Source organism: Larus michahellis, chromosome 16 (genome assembly GCF_964199755.1).
Source record: "Larus michahellis chromosome 16, bLarMic1.1, whole genome shotgun sequence".
Taxonomy (NCBI): Eukaryota; Metazoa; Chordata; class Aves; order Charadriiformes; family Laridae; genus Larus; species Larus michahellis.
Genome location: NC_133911.1, coordinates 486,980 through 501,768, shown reverse-complemented (window position 1 = coordinate 501,768; position 14,789 = coordinate 486,980). Strand labels below are relative to the sequence as shown.

The 14,789-nt window shown below is 45.8% G+C and overlaps 1 pseudogene; it reads left to right on the top strand.

Annotated features, from left to right (window-relative positions):
• The first annotated feature begins 763 nt into the window (after nt 1–763).
• LOC141732205 (E3 ubiquitin-protein ligase RBBP6-like) lies at nt 764–7,603 on the top strand (annotated as a pseudogene).
• The last annotated feature ends 7,186 nt before the right edge of the window (nt 7,604–14,789 follow it).

Below are 14,789 nucleotides of genomic sequence, written 5' to 3'. Positions count from 1 at the left end.
CATTACAATTTGTAGGTTAGAAGGACACAGTCAAGTGGAAAAAACCTGCAGGTTTTGCTTACTGTAGTTAAATCACTTCATATGAAGAAGTTAGTAGGGGGAGAACACGCGGTTTGGACTGCCGAGAGCACACGACGGTCAAACTTCTACTGCAAAGAGTCTTTTGTCTTGCTGAGGGGTTATAAAAAGCTTGATTCCTTTTAACGCTTCTGTGTCTGAAGCTGAATTTCAGCAAGCAGAAACAGCTTCCCCGACTCTTGAGTTGAGTGTCCTTTTAACGCTGCAAAGCGTAAGTAACGATAGGTGCGTACATCTTTCTCCATTAAACGTACAGTGGATATCTCCTCCTTCCAGTAGTCTGGAGCTTAAACATCAGTTGAAGAGTAGTGCATAGCGTAATTATTTCTACACACGTCTTCAGTGCGCTTGGAAGAAAACTGGAGTGGCTACACGAGTCTTTATGTGAGGTGCAAACAGAGCCCAAGGTTTTGAGTGCCCAAGAACACGCTTTTCCAGGAGGTTAACGGGCACATCAACATCATGTGATGGCGTAAGGGCTCCCCAGAACATCTTCAGGACAACAGTATTTTCTATAAGCAGCTGTTTTCATGCAGCCCCAGCTAGCGTTGTGCTGCTCTTTACAGGATGGGGTGAGTGGTGTCGTCTCTGGCTGTGTGGGCGCAAATGTGTTTCTAACGCGTGTGTCAAATGCTTACCTGTTAAACAGACGGACAATCTGGCTGAAGCCAATGCTTCCGAAGAAGAGAAAATAAAAGCTATGATGATACAGTCTTGCCGTGAATACGATCCAATCAAGTAAGTGTCGATAACGTCAAATCTGTTCTTTGAAGATTCTGGACAAATTGTAGAGATGCTTGTTTTAACGAGAGAGACACATGCATACCTTTTTCTTCTTTTCTCAAAAACCTTTTAGTTACATGAAGAAACCCTGGGGTACACCTCCGCCATCCTACATATGCTTTCGTTGTGGAAAACCTGGCCACTACATAAAGAACTGCCCAACGACTGGGGTAAGACTGCGGGGGACTTCTGGTGTGACTTCGCTTTTCATTTTTCACGTGGCAGTTACGTAACAAATACATGAACAGTCATATTAGGAATTGTTTCTCTTGGGGTGAAATACAGAGGTTATAGGGCAATGTTGCAAACCCCTTCAAAATTCAAGGGAAACCTGGAATTTAAAATGTAAAATGTTCCTTTTTCTTGGTCATAGATATTAAATATGTCCCTAGATCTTTCTCTGTGAACTGTCATACGCATTTTTATATATTTCAATACTATTCACGCCATGTAACATTAGTTGGGGAATGCATGCGCAACCTTCGTACGTATCGATGGTGAACGTAAGTTTCTCCAGTGACTGCTTCAGAGCCCTGAATTGGGCTCTCCCTCCCTGAATTGCGCTGTGGAGGAGGAGCGGGTTTGTGCCTCTTCTCCGAGCGGATGGTGAGCTAAGCGATGTGTAACGCTTACGGAAGCTGAAGTTAAGCAAAAGAATGTCCACTGAGTTCAAAATGCTGCTCAAGTCTTTGAAACGTCCTGGCTATATTCCCGTAGGAAAATAAGTATTTTAGTCGAGTAACCCTTAGGCTAGGTAAAAGGAGAGGATTAAGGGCTATTGCTGCTTAAATTAATCATCAAAGTGGCATTTTAAGTGTGGGTCTTCGGGTGAGCTATGTCTGCATTTCTTTTCTGAACAGGACAAAAATTTTAAGCCTGTTCCCAGAATTAAGAAGAGCACGGGAATTCCAAGGAGTTTCATGACGGAGGTGGAAGATCCCAATACAAAGGGTGCTATGCTGACAAAGACCGGAACATATGCGATACCAATTATTAATGCGTAAGTATGGAACTAACTGGACTGACCAAAAGGTGAAGGAGAGAAACCATGCGTAAATGCAGCCAAGTTGGCCGGCATCTGTAACCACGGGGGAGGAAGCATTGCCATTGTATGTTAACCGCAAAATCTGTGATACTTCCACGTACTAAAATAGGGCGGTCCTACTGTTCATGCCCCTGGAACTTCAGAGCTTGGAAAAGTTTTCCTGTACCCATCGTTAACTTTTTTCTTTTTCCTTCCCCACCCCGCCCTCCAGGGAAGCTTACGCTAGAGGAAAGAAGGAGAAGCCTCCCTTCTTACCAGGGGAGCCATCCTCCTCCTCCTCCTCCTCCACCTCCTCCTCAGAAGACCCTGTTCCAGCTGAGTTGTTATGTCTCATTTGTAAAGAGATAATGACTGATGCAGCCATTATTCCCTGCTGTGGAAACAGTTATTGTGACGAATGTAAGTGTTCCTGCCCTGTTTGTTCATTCCAAACACCACATCTGACTTTCTGAGAGCAGAAACAGAAGATGACAAATTTCTTTGTTACCAGTTCTATTCCATACTTAAGTGTCCGCTGGACAGGAAAGGACTCTTCTAGTATAAAGGACAAAAAAGAAAGACAGAAAGCTTTTTTCCTTTTTTACGTATCTGGTTAAATCCTCTTTACATGCGGACAAGCACGAGGAGAGTGCCTAGCTGCGCAGGTGATTACAGTATTAGATATTGAATGCATTTTGGTTTTTTCACAGCCCTTTCTCTCACACAAAATCGTATAGCCAACTCTGGTTGGCTCAGTACAGCCAACCGTACTGTGGTCTGCCACAAACCGATAGCTAGGCATTTAAGCCACATTCTTCTCCACGGGAGAGCTGGTTAAAACCTTCAGAACTCGAGGCTACGGATGTTCTTTTGAGGTGTGTTTTATTCATTAACCTGGAGGGTGGTGCCTGCACCACCACCACATCTAGTGCACCACCACTGCACTAGAGAGTGCCAAAAAGAATAGTCGAAACATCCAGGCGCAGCCGTCTTCAAATGTTACGTTAGTGAAATATCAAAACGTCACAGTTTTTTGCTGCGTCCTAGAGATGTGTTACACTATTGAACATTCATCGCTTCGTGCCCTCAATTCAAGACCATATTCCCCCATTAATCATATATGTCTTTTTACGATTGATTGGAACCCCCAAAATTTCCTTACGTTGGCTAAACCTACTTTGATGATTCTAATTACGCACAGGCATCAGAACAGCATTGCTGGAATCTGAGGAACACACATGCCCAACGTGTCATCAGACAGACGTTTCCCCTGATGCTTTAATTGCCAACAAGTTCCTGCGCAAGGTAACAGGATGACTTTTACGTAAACTGTAAGAAAAGTCTGTTTGCAGAAAGCCAAAAGGGGAGAAAATGTTAATTTACATCTCCTCAAAAACCGCTAAGTTAAATAGGCTGCATTTACTTTTCAAACCCATTATCTGTTGTTAGGGAAGCTGAGAACTCTTTGGAGACAATGGGGCAAATCCAGGTCGCGCTTTTGTTTAACATGATTGCCTTACTTTCCAATTCGGTGTTAACACTGAAGTATTTTAAATACAGGTACTCTGAGTTACCAGTTGTTACTATCAGCGTTTAAGGCGATGTGTTTGTGTATTTCTATGTTGATTCCTTTTAGGATTGACAGCGTGTACAGGACTACACAAGTAATTTTGCTCTGTGGAGGCTTTTGTTCATGCATCTACTGAAGTTTCATATTACCTTGTGGTAAATGTTTTTCTGCCTCTAGGCTGTGAACAACTTCAGCAATGGAACGGGCTACACAAAAGGGCTCCACCAGACCATTCAGCAGCAGCAGCAGCAGCCGCCACCACCTCCACCACCACTCATGACTGTTGCACCTCCTGGACCTTTTCAGTAAGTAAATCTGTAGATCAACATGAATGTGAGAGACACCCAGATGCCAAAGTTAGATTCCTCTTCTTGAGCTTCTCCGCCAGCGATTTATGTCTCATTAGTGACAGTTCCAGATAACTGCGGAAGTTCTGTTTTGTGAAAGTCCTCGCTTTGAATGAGGACACTTTGGTAAGTTGGAAGTGTGCCTCCTGCAAGAATGTTCTCACAAGTATTGCTTGTTTGCTTCCCTTATCAGTCATTGCGTACAGGCTTACCCTGAGAGAGGAACGCTTTTTCCCCAGGAGCCCTTTCATTTGAAGCGGCTAGCAATCCCTAAAGAAACCATTTTGTTATGGCAAACCTTCTTGAGTGCGTTGATTTCTCTTTAGTCCTGAGGAAATAACATTTTCATGAAAAGTGTCAAAGCACAATTATGGGTAAAATAGGCCAGGTGTTTTCACAGTACTTCTTTCTACAGTATTTCTGTCATCGATCTTATGATAAGTCAGAGTCACCCTCAGTAATACGCAGCGTAGTCAGTGACGCGTATCGATTGGATAATAAACACTGAAGCACTGTAAATGTAAAGTATTTACAAACATGACCGTCTAAGTGTGCAACCCATGAAGTCATCGGAAAATACGTGAAAAACCTGTGCTATTGTTCAGGGCTTATATCCTTCGACTGTGTGCCTTGGATGCAAACAGCCACTCTGTCCAGAAGAGTGTCAGGCTCAGCCGTACCGCTGACTACAAAGGATCACAGTCCAAAAGAACCTCTAAGGCAGCCCCTGAAGTAGCACAGAAACATTTCCTAACAGAATTGCAGTGTTTCCATCTTCCACAACTGAGGCTCTCTCTGGGGGTTAAACGTACTCCAATCCTTTCCTGCGCAGCTACCTGAATGAAATATGTTTCCAGTGAGCTTTCTCTTTAACTGCCAGCAGTCCGCATGGACTTCTCGACAGCGCTGCATTTGGAATCGGCCAGCTTCACTTTTGTAAATCTGGTGAAGACTATTTTGTAAATTTTTTTGTCCATTTACAGTAGTCAGCCTTTTCTCACCTTGGACTTCCCATTTCAAGTAGCACTTCAAAAGACTGCTTGAACAATAAAAATTTGGGGTTTTTTTGTAGCAATGCCGCTAGCGTATTACCTCCTGCTGCTCTGGTGACTGCTGCTGAGCCTTCTGCATCTTCCTCGCGGTCAGTCAGCAGTTTGTTGAAAGAGAAGGTAAGTTGTATTTCAACATATGCAGTGATTCTTGCATTTAGTGGAGCTTGTTTTCCAACCGTTTGCATTTACTGACAAGGCCCGTCAGGTTCCTGTACGAAGACAACCAGCATTCCCAAGTCTTCCGGGCCCCCAAGGACAATCAGTGCCCACGACTGGTACGTGACTATAACTTCAGAATTTCTTTAAAAAAATTGCCTTCAGATACACTGAATGGGATTTTCCTCTTTTTCCTCTCCCGACTCCAAAAGGTCATCCAATGAGAGCCAGTACACCTCGCTCAGCAGGTGGCGGACCAGGCTGGGAACTGTAAGTATTCCACAGCAATTCCATATATTACTGCTTGTAACGAGGCCATAACACCTAACTTACACAACCGCTGATTTACAATGAAGAAAGTATGCCCAGATAGCTGTGGAGAATACAAGTGGTCATTAATTTTTAAATGGCTTAATTTGAATTGGCTTTGACAGAGGGAGTCTGTGCTTGCCGTGACATTATTTAACATAAAACCCCGGTACATGATTGAAAAGAGGACTCAGAAAAATGAACGGTTTTTGAGGAAACTGTAGTTACATATAAAAAGGAAATAGAATCAAAGGAAAGCCACCCTTTTGATTGCTGGCCGAACAGAGCTGAAAAACTTGATTTTAGCTGCGATGGGAGTTTCCTATGTAGGGTACTAGCTCACATAGGGCAGAGGTTACAGTAGACAGATGGATAGAATTGGGCAGCAGTTGTTAAGGAGCAGGTGTCTCTCTTCCTAAAGCTCTCTTACTAAAGGGGAGGAATGATGCTAAGGAACATACACGGAATAATGTGAAATGGTTCTTTAAAAAATAATAAAAGCAAAACTTGTGAAGAGAAAGCTCAGGGTAGCTGACGTCTTCGATCCCCAAAAATCATGCAGGCGGCAGTCTGAATAGCTCTATTAGTGACGCTGCCAGTACCTTTCCTAGAGTAACGGCAATGGGTCATAGTACTAGAGGCTGAGTTCAGAAGCCGTCACTATCCTTGGTTAGAGCTATGATGTGCAAAATTTTGCTAGGACATCTGGCTAGAAGTGCCCTGTATGTCGGATTGCCGCACAATCCGTCTTTTGCCGTATTTTGCATCTTGTACAAATTGCCAAATCAGTAGTGAAGTTAAATCGACCGAGCGGGCATTTTAAAATTGACCTTTACTGTCTTCAGGCTGAATTGTGTCTTCTTGATGTTTGATAGTGCACTGTAACCATTAAGACTTGCTCTCTTGGCGTCTTACTGCACCAAAAAGGATTTGCACTGCGTGTCGTGCCCGAGTAGTGAAACACGTGTGCCTCCACGTACCAGCAGAAGCCAGTATACGGCACCTTCAATCAATAGCTGCGGTCGTTCATGTGACAGAAATGAGTGGATATAGACTTACCCTTCCTCTATGCTTTTACACTATCAAAGCAGCAGGTGTTCTGTCTTGTAAGCAGAAACTTTTACATGTTATCACGTTCTTCAATCGGCAGTAGCGTTATGTCAGCAGCTGAAAGCAGCTTTGACATAAGCATCTGGAGAGGGGAAAAAAAACGCCAAACAACTAATTTTGGGAGGAAAAAAACCAAACGGGAGAGTGACTGGTGTGAATTAACTTCATTTATTGTTTTTGTGTTGTTTTTTTTTCTTAGGTCCAATTCTCCCTATAGGGCTTCATTTCACTCTAGAAGTTCATACACCCACTCCAAGTCAAGATCAGGTTCTTCCCACTCTGGCTCCTACTCTCGATCCATTGGTCGTTCCCGTTCTCCTTCCTTCTCACGATCACCACCCTATCCAAGAAGAGGCAAAGAGATGCGTCGTAACTATCGCTCTAGGTCAAGGTCACACGGTTATCACCGTTCAAGGTCACGGTCGCCCCCATACAGAAGATACCATTCACCATCAAGGTCTCCAGCGTTTAGAGGCCAGTCTCCCACTAAACGGACTACACCTCAAGGGGATGGAGAAAGGCAGTACTTTAACAGATACTGAGAAGTTCCCCCGTATGATATGAAAGCTTACCATGGCAGATCTGTTGACCTCAGAGATCCATCTGAAAAGGAGAGTTACAGAGAATGCGGAAGGAACTATAGAGAATGGTACGAAAAGTTTTACAAGGGCTTTGCTGTTGGCGCTCAACCTCGACCACCAGTAAATAGAGAGACCATTTCTCCAGATAGGTTTGGTCCACCTGGGACCGGACAAGAGAATTTGCCATGATGGACATGACCCTGAAAAACCTCCTGGAAGAGAGCGCCACGGCATCAAAGATCCACCAAAATCAAATAAGAAGGACATGGCATATCCACTGGAAGATGGCAAAGGAAACGAATGTAAAAGCACCGGAAGAGAAGAAAAGGGGATGAGAATAAAGGATTTCCCAATGCTGAGTTTTTAGAAGGTGCGAGAAAAGCAAGAGAGCCAGTAACAGCAGAAGACGTTAAAAGAGGCTCTCTGTCCACGCTCCCAGACAGAGATGACACCACCCCTGTGCGAGACGAGCCTTTGGAAGCAGATTCTATTGCTTTCCAATCGATGTCTGAAAAGGAGAAAAAAGAGAAGGAAATGCAAAGATGAAAAAAAAGAAACCAAGAAAAGAAACCAAGAAAATGAAAGAAAAGAAACCAAGTCGGACAAGCCCTCCAACAAAGAGCATAAGTCAAAAAACCTGCTGAAAACAGCAAACCTTCTGATGCAAAACCCGAAAAAAGAAGAAGAGAAGTAGATAAAATGTTTGATAAGGACCATCATTGTGTTTTGCCATCAAGACCATGGAGCAGTATAATAATGACATAACAGCCCCCGCTGAAGACGTCTGTTGAAGTAACGTGTCTGCAAAAGATGAGGAAGCTGCAGGAAAAAATCCTAAAGAGCCGAAAGACAAGGCTGTTGCTAAGGCGAAAGAGGATACAGCGGCACCTCCTGCAGTTGACCAGCCTGATGCAAGCCAAAGTCAAAGTCAAAGCGGTCCCAGCGTTAGCCACAGCCACAGTCAAAGCCCTTCTGAGAGCTGGACTCGAAGCCACAGCGGCAGTGCCAGCTCAGGAGAGAGTCAAGACAGCAAGAAAAAGAAAAGGAAAAAAGAGAAGAAACAGCACAAGAAGCATAAGAAACACAAGCAGCGTAAGAAACACATTGGACACGGAACAGAATTCGCAAAGAGCCAAAACCACAAACACAAGAAGAAAAAAATCGAAGAAGAGGAAAGAGAAGGATGACCAAAAAGTGAAATCTGTCAGTCCATGGAAGGACAGATAATGAAAAACTGGCTGAATTCTTCAGTCATCTGTATCCCATTTTGTTAAAATGGAAACAAATTCAGGCGTTGCAAGTAACGGCATGAAGGAGACTGTGCTGCCCTTAAAGTATTGCAGCTGGATTATTTGATTTTTACATCGGAGCTTTATAGAAGTGAACATTTGGTACAGAATTGTGAGTTGTGACAATGCAACGTGAAAGGTTTTGTTGGGGCATCTTAGTTTTAACCACCGTTCATTACTTTGGGTGGAGTTTCAGGTGCTCTGAACATTGTCATGGTGCAGTGTGTTTTTTTTAATTGCCTGTCAGAAGAAGCTGTTATAACTGATTATAAAACATCGTCAGAATGATTTGCAGAATACACAGAGCCCTGTTACGTCACTTTTTGATTACAATAAAATGTTTTCAGTAAACCGTCCAATGTGATGAGATTTCCAGTGACAGCGGGACATTAGCAGAGAAAAGACTAGTGACGGAAAAACACCAGCAGTAAAAGCTTGCTGGTAGCGAACGTGTGTGAAAAATAACATAGCAACGCGTTTAGTTTTGAAAAGACTGGTAGGACTTTAAATCTTTTGAACTGATGCAACGGGGGGAGGTATTGCCAAGAGGTGCACGTTGTTCACGTGCCAAGTGGACTTGAGTTTATATTGTAAAAGGTAGCATACGGCCCCAAACGTACAGCCAGTAGTAACAGCTGGGACCGACTATTTTAAAATAACGTTATGTGTGAAGCTGTCACATTTCAACATTGTTCCAGTTTGTTTAGAAAGCTGTTGTCGTTTGCCAGCAAACATTTACACACATGCTTTAAGATGCCCTGTAGTCTCTGTTTCCTCTCATAACTCTGCTGATCCCCAAGGTGCTTGTGTTTTTGAAATAGAAGCTTTAGTAGTGGCATTTTCACATGGTGGTGCCGTGATACAGAACTAACCCTTCCATTAATAGTGGGGCTCAGCAGATGAGTTTGGCAGAAGAAGAAAGCCCACTAGAAAGTCAGGCTTCTGCTTTAAACTGCTCTGAACAGTGACAATCTGGAAAGCGTAAATTTAATTAGCTCGATCTTGTTAAGACAGACGTAATTTAAAAAAAAAAAAAAAGAGGTGGCAGTTGTGGGTGTTGCTCAACTGCCAGGAAGCCAGCATGGTACGAAATACTTCTCGTTGTGCATTAAGGGCATAACGTCACGGTAACGGTTGAATTCCGTAGGGAAAGCCCTCGGCTGTTTGGCTGCTGGGATTTGCCCCAGAGGAGTTCTGTTTGAAAGTATGATAAATTAAAGCAGCATTTGAGGGCTTCCATTCGCGGAGACTATTTTGTTCAGAAAGTGTCATAGTTTATAGGTACTGTTACTGGGGTATTTAGTAGTACAGGAATAGTAAATAGTAAATAGTAAATAGCAGTAGTGATAATTTTTTCAGTGGGGTGACTATCACATTTTAAATATTGGGTTAGAGACTGGGCATCCTCTACTTCTGGTGGTTAAAACAAGAACAAACCAGAATTAGTCCTGGATTTCACTTCCTGTAGTTTGTGCCTTCTCGTGTCAAGGCGTTCTTGGTGGATTTCAGGTGTTTTCTGCACAAGGTAAAGCAGGCTTTCCAGTTAAGCCACTCGAATTTTGACTTCCCAGAATCCAAAAGCACCGGTCCATCCTAGTTGTTCAGTGTGCTCACCGGGCATTTCCCATGTGTGCAATGAGAAATGTTCCTATGACAAAGGCATAAGGTGAGGAGAAATAACTGGACTCCAGACGATCCAATGTGAATCAACAGGAGCCGTTTATTAAGCGCAGATCATCATCTTTTATACCCTGTGTTGTAGCCGTACACGCAACTCGCTCATTTCTGATTAGCTAGTTACACTGTCCACGCGCTGTGCATGCAGTTCATTCACAGATCAGATTGGTTACAAGAATTCGCATAGTAAATTGCTTAGTCATTAGCACAACATGTTTCCTACCTTCTCAGTTCCCGTTTTTCCCATGTACTAATTCCATCTTCTACCACCTGTTTTGTCCTTAATCTGATCTCTCACAGTAGGGAGGCTGGCTCACATGGCCATTTTCTCTCAGATACATTCCTACAATAAGGCACCGGATAATGTCGTGCACGGGTAGAGATAAAATCAAGAAACCGAGGACACAAAATGAATTTTCCTTAGAGCCCCTAATAATTCTTTTGCATTTTAAAAGTAAAAGCCAGGAAGGAAAAGAGAGAAGAAATAGTGGTTGAAACAGTAGTGGCAAATACATTTTTCCTTAGTCTTCACCAGAAAAGGTTGACTGAAACCAGCTTCAGGGAAATTTAGGTCAGTAAAATACCAGGATCATGGGCCAGAGAAAAGAGCATGTTAAACAATGTTTCGGATAAAACTACTGCTTGACTAGTAAGGGTACGAGCCAAAGGGCCTTTTTTAAACCGAGGGATGGCGTTACAGCTCCAGCGACTGAAGAGCAATCCTTGTACCTACCTTCAAAGGGGAAAAGAACTGGAGCGTGTTTACATATTTGTTGTGATATCGCTCCAAATGTGACTGATATTTTATAGTGTATAAACACACAGGAGATAATAGGAGGAGGAACAGTCACGCTCAAACTGAAGAACAAGAGTCAGACCTGGCCCTGTCTCTGCAAACTCTGGCTGTGAGAGCACGGTGTGGAAACCTGAGCGCTGCTGCAGATGAGAACAATGTGTGTTTCCATGTTTGTTGGAGTCCTCTGCACAAGAAGGACGTGGATCTGTTGGAAGGGGTCCAGAGGAGGGCCATGAAGCTGCTCAGAGGGCTGGAGCCCCTCTGCTGTGAGGGCAGGCTGAGAGAATTGGGGTTGTTCCACATGGAGAAGAGAAGGCGCCGGGGAGACCTTAGAGCCCCTTCCAGTCCCTAAAGGGGGCCTACAGGCAAGGTGGGGAGGAACCCCTGATCAGGGAGTGGAGCCGTAGGACGACAAGAGCCATCAGTGAACAGAGCACACTGTTTCTCATTATCAGAGAGTTTGTTATATGGTGGGGCTTCCTCAGCACGAGACACCGCCTCCTCTGGTGGCATTCCGGAGTCTTTGCCTTCAGGCCAGTTTGTGATCACTTCTACAATTCCTGGACGATCGGGGTTTCCTATTCGAGCTCACTGCGTGATTAAGGCAACCCGCTTACTCCAGGCAGCATCGGTGGCGTGATGAGTAAATGGAACTTTGCCTTGGAGCATCCAGCCCAGCACTGGCCATCGGGGCACCAGGAGGAGCTGTGCTCGGGTACCAATTACCTCTGAAGCAGCTCCAACTCCTTCACATGCTGCCAGAATTTCTTTCTCAGCTGGGGCAAGGTTGGCCTCAGAGCCTTTGTATCCTCGACCTCAGGATCCTAGGGGTCGACCTCGACTCTCCCCTGGTGCCTTCTGCCAGAGGCTCCAGGTAGGTCCATTGTCCCCGGCTGCAGTGGAGAGCGCATTTTTAATGGACCGTCCTGTTCCGACTGCTCTAAGAGCTACTGCATGCACGGTCTCTTGTTGACTTTCCTCAAAGGCCTGTCGTTGCTCAGGACCCCACCTAAAATCATTTTTCTTTTCAGTCCCTTCATAGAGAGGTTTCACAATCTGACTATAACCTGGGCTATGCATTCTCTAGAAACCCACAACGCCTACAATGGCTTGTGTTTCCTTGTTGTTAGGAGGCGGGGACATAGCTGTTCTTTTGTTAATCAAATCCATAGGGATGTGGCAATGACCATCTTGCCACTTGATTCCCAAAATCTGGGTGTCTCCTGCAGGTCCCTTGACCTTACCTCTTTTTATGGCAAAACCCATTTTCAGAAGGATCTTGGTTATTTTCTGATCTTTCTTGAAACCTTCTTCTGCTCTATTACCCCACACAATCATATCGTCAGTGTATTGCAGGTGTCCTGCAGCCCCAGCCTTCTCCAGTGCAGTCTGGATCAGCCCATGGCAAATAGCAGGGCTGTCTTTCCACCCCTGGGGCAGTCCATACTGGATGCCTCTCCAGGTGAAAGCAAACTGTGGCCTGCACTCTGCTGCTGAAGGAAGAGAGAAAAATGCATTAGCAGTGTCAACTGGAGCATACCATTGGGCTGCCTTTGACTCCAGTTCCTGTTGCACTTCTAGCAGGTCTGGCACAGCAGCACTCCGTGGTGGTGTGGCTTCCTTCAGGCCGTGGTAGTCTACTGTTAATCTCCCGTCTCCGTCAGACTTCCACACTGGCCATATTGGGCTGTTAAAGGGTGAGCGAGTCTTGCTGAGCACTCCTTGGGTCTCCATCTGACGAACCAGGTTCTGGATGGGAATCAGGGAGTCTCAGTTGGTGCAGTACTATCGTCGATGCACCGTGGCAGTAGCAATTGGCACCTGCTGTTCTTTGACCTTCAGCAGTCCCACCACAGAAGGGTCAGCTGAAAGGCCAGGTAAGGCAGACAGCTGTGTAACGTCCTCAGTCTCTACAGCTGCTACACTAAAAGCCCACCAATACCCTTTCAGGTCTTTGAAATACCCTCTCTAGAGGCAGTCTACACCAAGGATGCACGGAGCAACTGGGCCAGTCACAACGGGATACAGTTCCCATTTATTCCCAGTTAGGCTCACTTCAGCCTCCAGTACAGTCAGTTCTCAAGAACCGCCTGTCCCACCAGAAATAGTGACAGATTTTGCCCCTTTATGATTTGAGGGCAATAGGGTACACTGCACACCAGTGCCCACTATTAGCAGAGGAGTTCCTATCTGGACCGGAGAACCGCTTACCATGGACTGGAGCAGCCACCCTCCTGGAAAAATTCTTTCTTCACTCTGCTTTACCTTGCAACTCAAGCACTCGTGCTCGTGGTACCGGGGTAGATTTTCTACCCCGTTTACTCCTGTGCTCTCCATAGTAGCACAGGCAAAGCCACAGGAAATCCCAGAGCGGGTCCTGTTTCTCTTGGATCGGTGTCGTGGGAGGGCGTTTTTTTTTAATGATCGAGACATGGGAGGGTTCAGGGGAAGAGTGGGATTCTTTCTCCACCTCAGAGAGTTGTAACAAACAGATTATAAATTTTCTTAGCTCTTTCCTCCTCTTGCTTTCCTGTTGTCTTGGTCATTTCCTCGATTTTCTCGGTCATTTTTTCCACACCTGCCACAGGAAGGGGACAAGAGGGATTGCCTTTGTATTGTCGAACGCTGTTAGCCACTTCATTTACAGTTCATGCATCAGGATAAAAGGTAGAGAAAGTGGCAGGGTCCTCCTCAGCCAGGGCCCATTGACGCAGCCCCAAGCCATTGATGCCTCGCCCTTTCCCCTGAGCGTGGGAGCTGGGAGGGAACACCCCATTGGCCAGTTTGGGTCACCTGACCTGCCCAGGCCTTCCCACGGCTGCCAGCCCTGCCCAGGGGAAACACGCCAGCCCTGCCCAGGGGAAACACGCCAGTCACTGCCCCTGCTGGCCACAGCAGGCAGCGTGGGCAAGAGGCTCTCCCTGAGCAGAGAGCTGGCTCTGCTGCGCCCCAGCCCAGGGCCGGTGGTTGCTTGCGTGCAGTCCTGAGGCACAGCTCCCTGTTGCAGTGGCCTCCCCAGCCCATCTGCCAGCTCCCCGGGCACTTGAGGGTGCAGCCCAGCAGGGCCCGGCAGGGACTTGGGCATCTGCCGTTTGCTGAAGTGTTGCCTGAGCTCCTCCTCTGCCAGCTGAGCCCAGCAGATCCTCTCGCCCCAAGGGAAGCTCTTCTCTGCTCGGGCCTTTTGCCCAGGTCTGCGGGGCCTGGTAATTCAGTAATTCAGACAGGCAGAGAGAGTTGGGGTTGTTCAGCCTGCAGAAGATGAGGCCCGGAGGAGACCTTATAGCAGTCTTCCAGTCCATGAAGGGGGCGTACAGGAAGGTTGGGGAGGCTGTCTTCATCAAGGCGTGTAATGATAGGACGAGGGGTAACGCTTTCCCCGGGGTAACTCCGGAAAATGGGGTAACCTCTTGTTGGAGGTGTCCCTGCCTAGGGCAGGGGCCTTTGAACTAGATGATCTTGAAGGTCCCTTCCAACCTGAACCATTCTATGATTCTGTAAACCCCACCCACGGGACACAAAAACCCCTCAATATCCCCCATAGGGAACCCCAAAGGACCCATGGGATCCTCCCAAGTTGTATTGACCTCTACATGTCTTCCTATGTGCTCCTTTGTGCTAGAATTGTGTGTTTTCTAGAGACTGCCAGCAGCATTGCATTCTGTCTTATTGTATGGGGTTGAAAATGCAAATACTAAATGGGAAGACGATTAGGATTCTGTTGCAGTTCATGTATTTCCAACAAAGCTTCCAATCCCGTGTATTCGTGGCATTTTTACTGGCGTCAGTGGAAAGAGGTGGTTTGCATTTTGAGGTTCCATTCAGCTTTCTGGCTGGCTTTGCAAAACTGACTTAAGCATGTGAACTGAGGAGATGTGGGCCTTGAACCTGGTAGCGTTGCTGCTTCCAACCACTAGCTCTTGAGAGAGCTTCTGTTAAACACAAGTGTTTGTCGGGTACCAAGCTTCCAATGCGAGGCTGGCAAGAAGTTTTCTTTTCCAGCTAGGGTAGATGGTCATG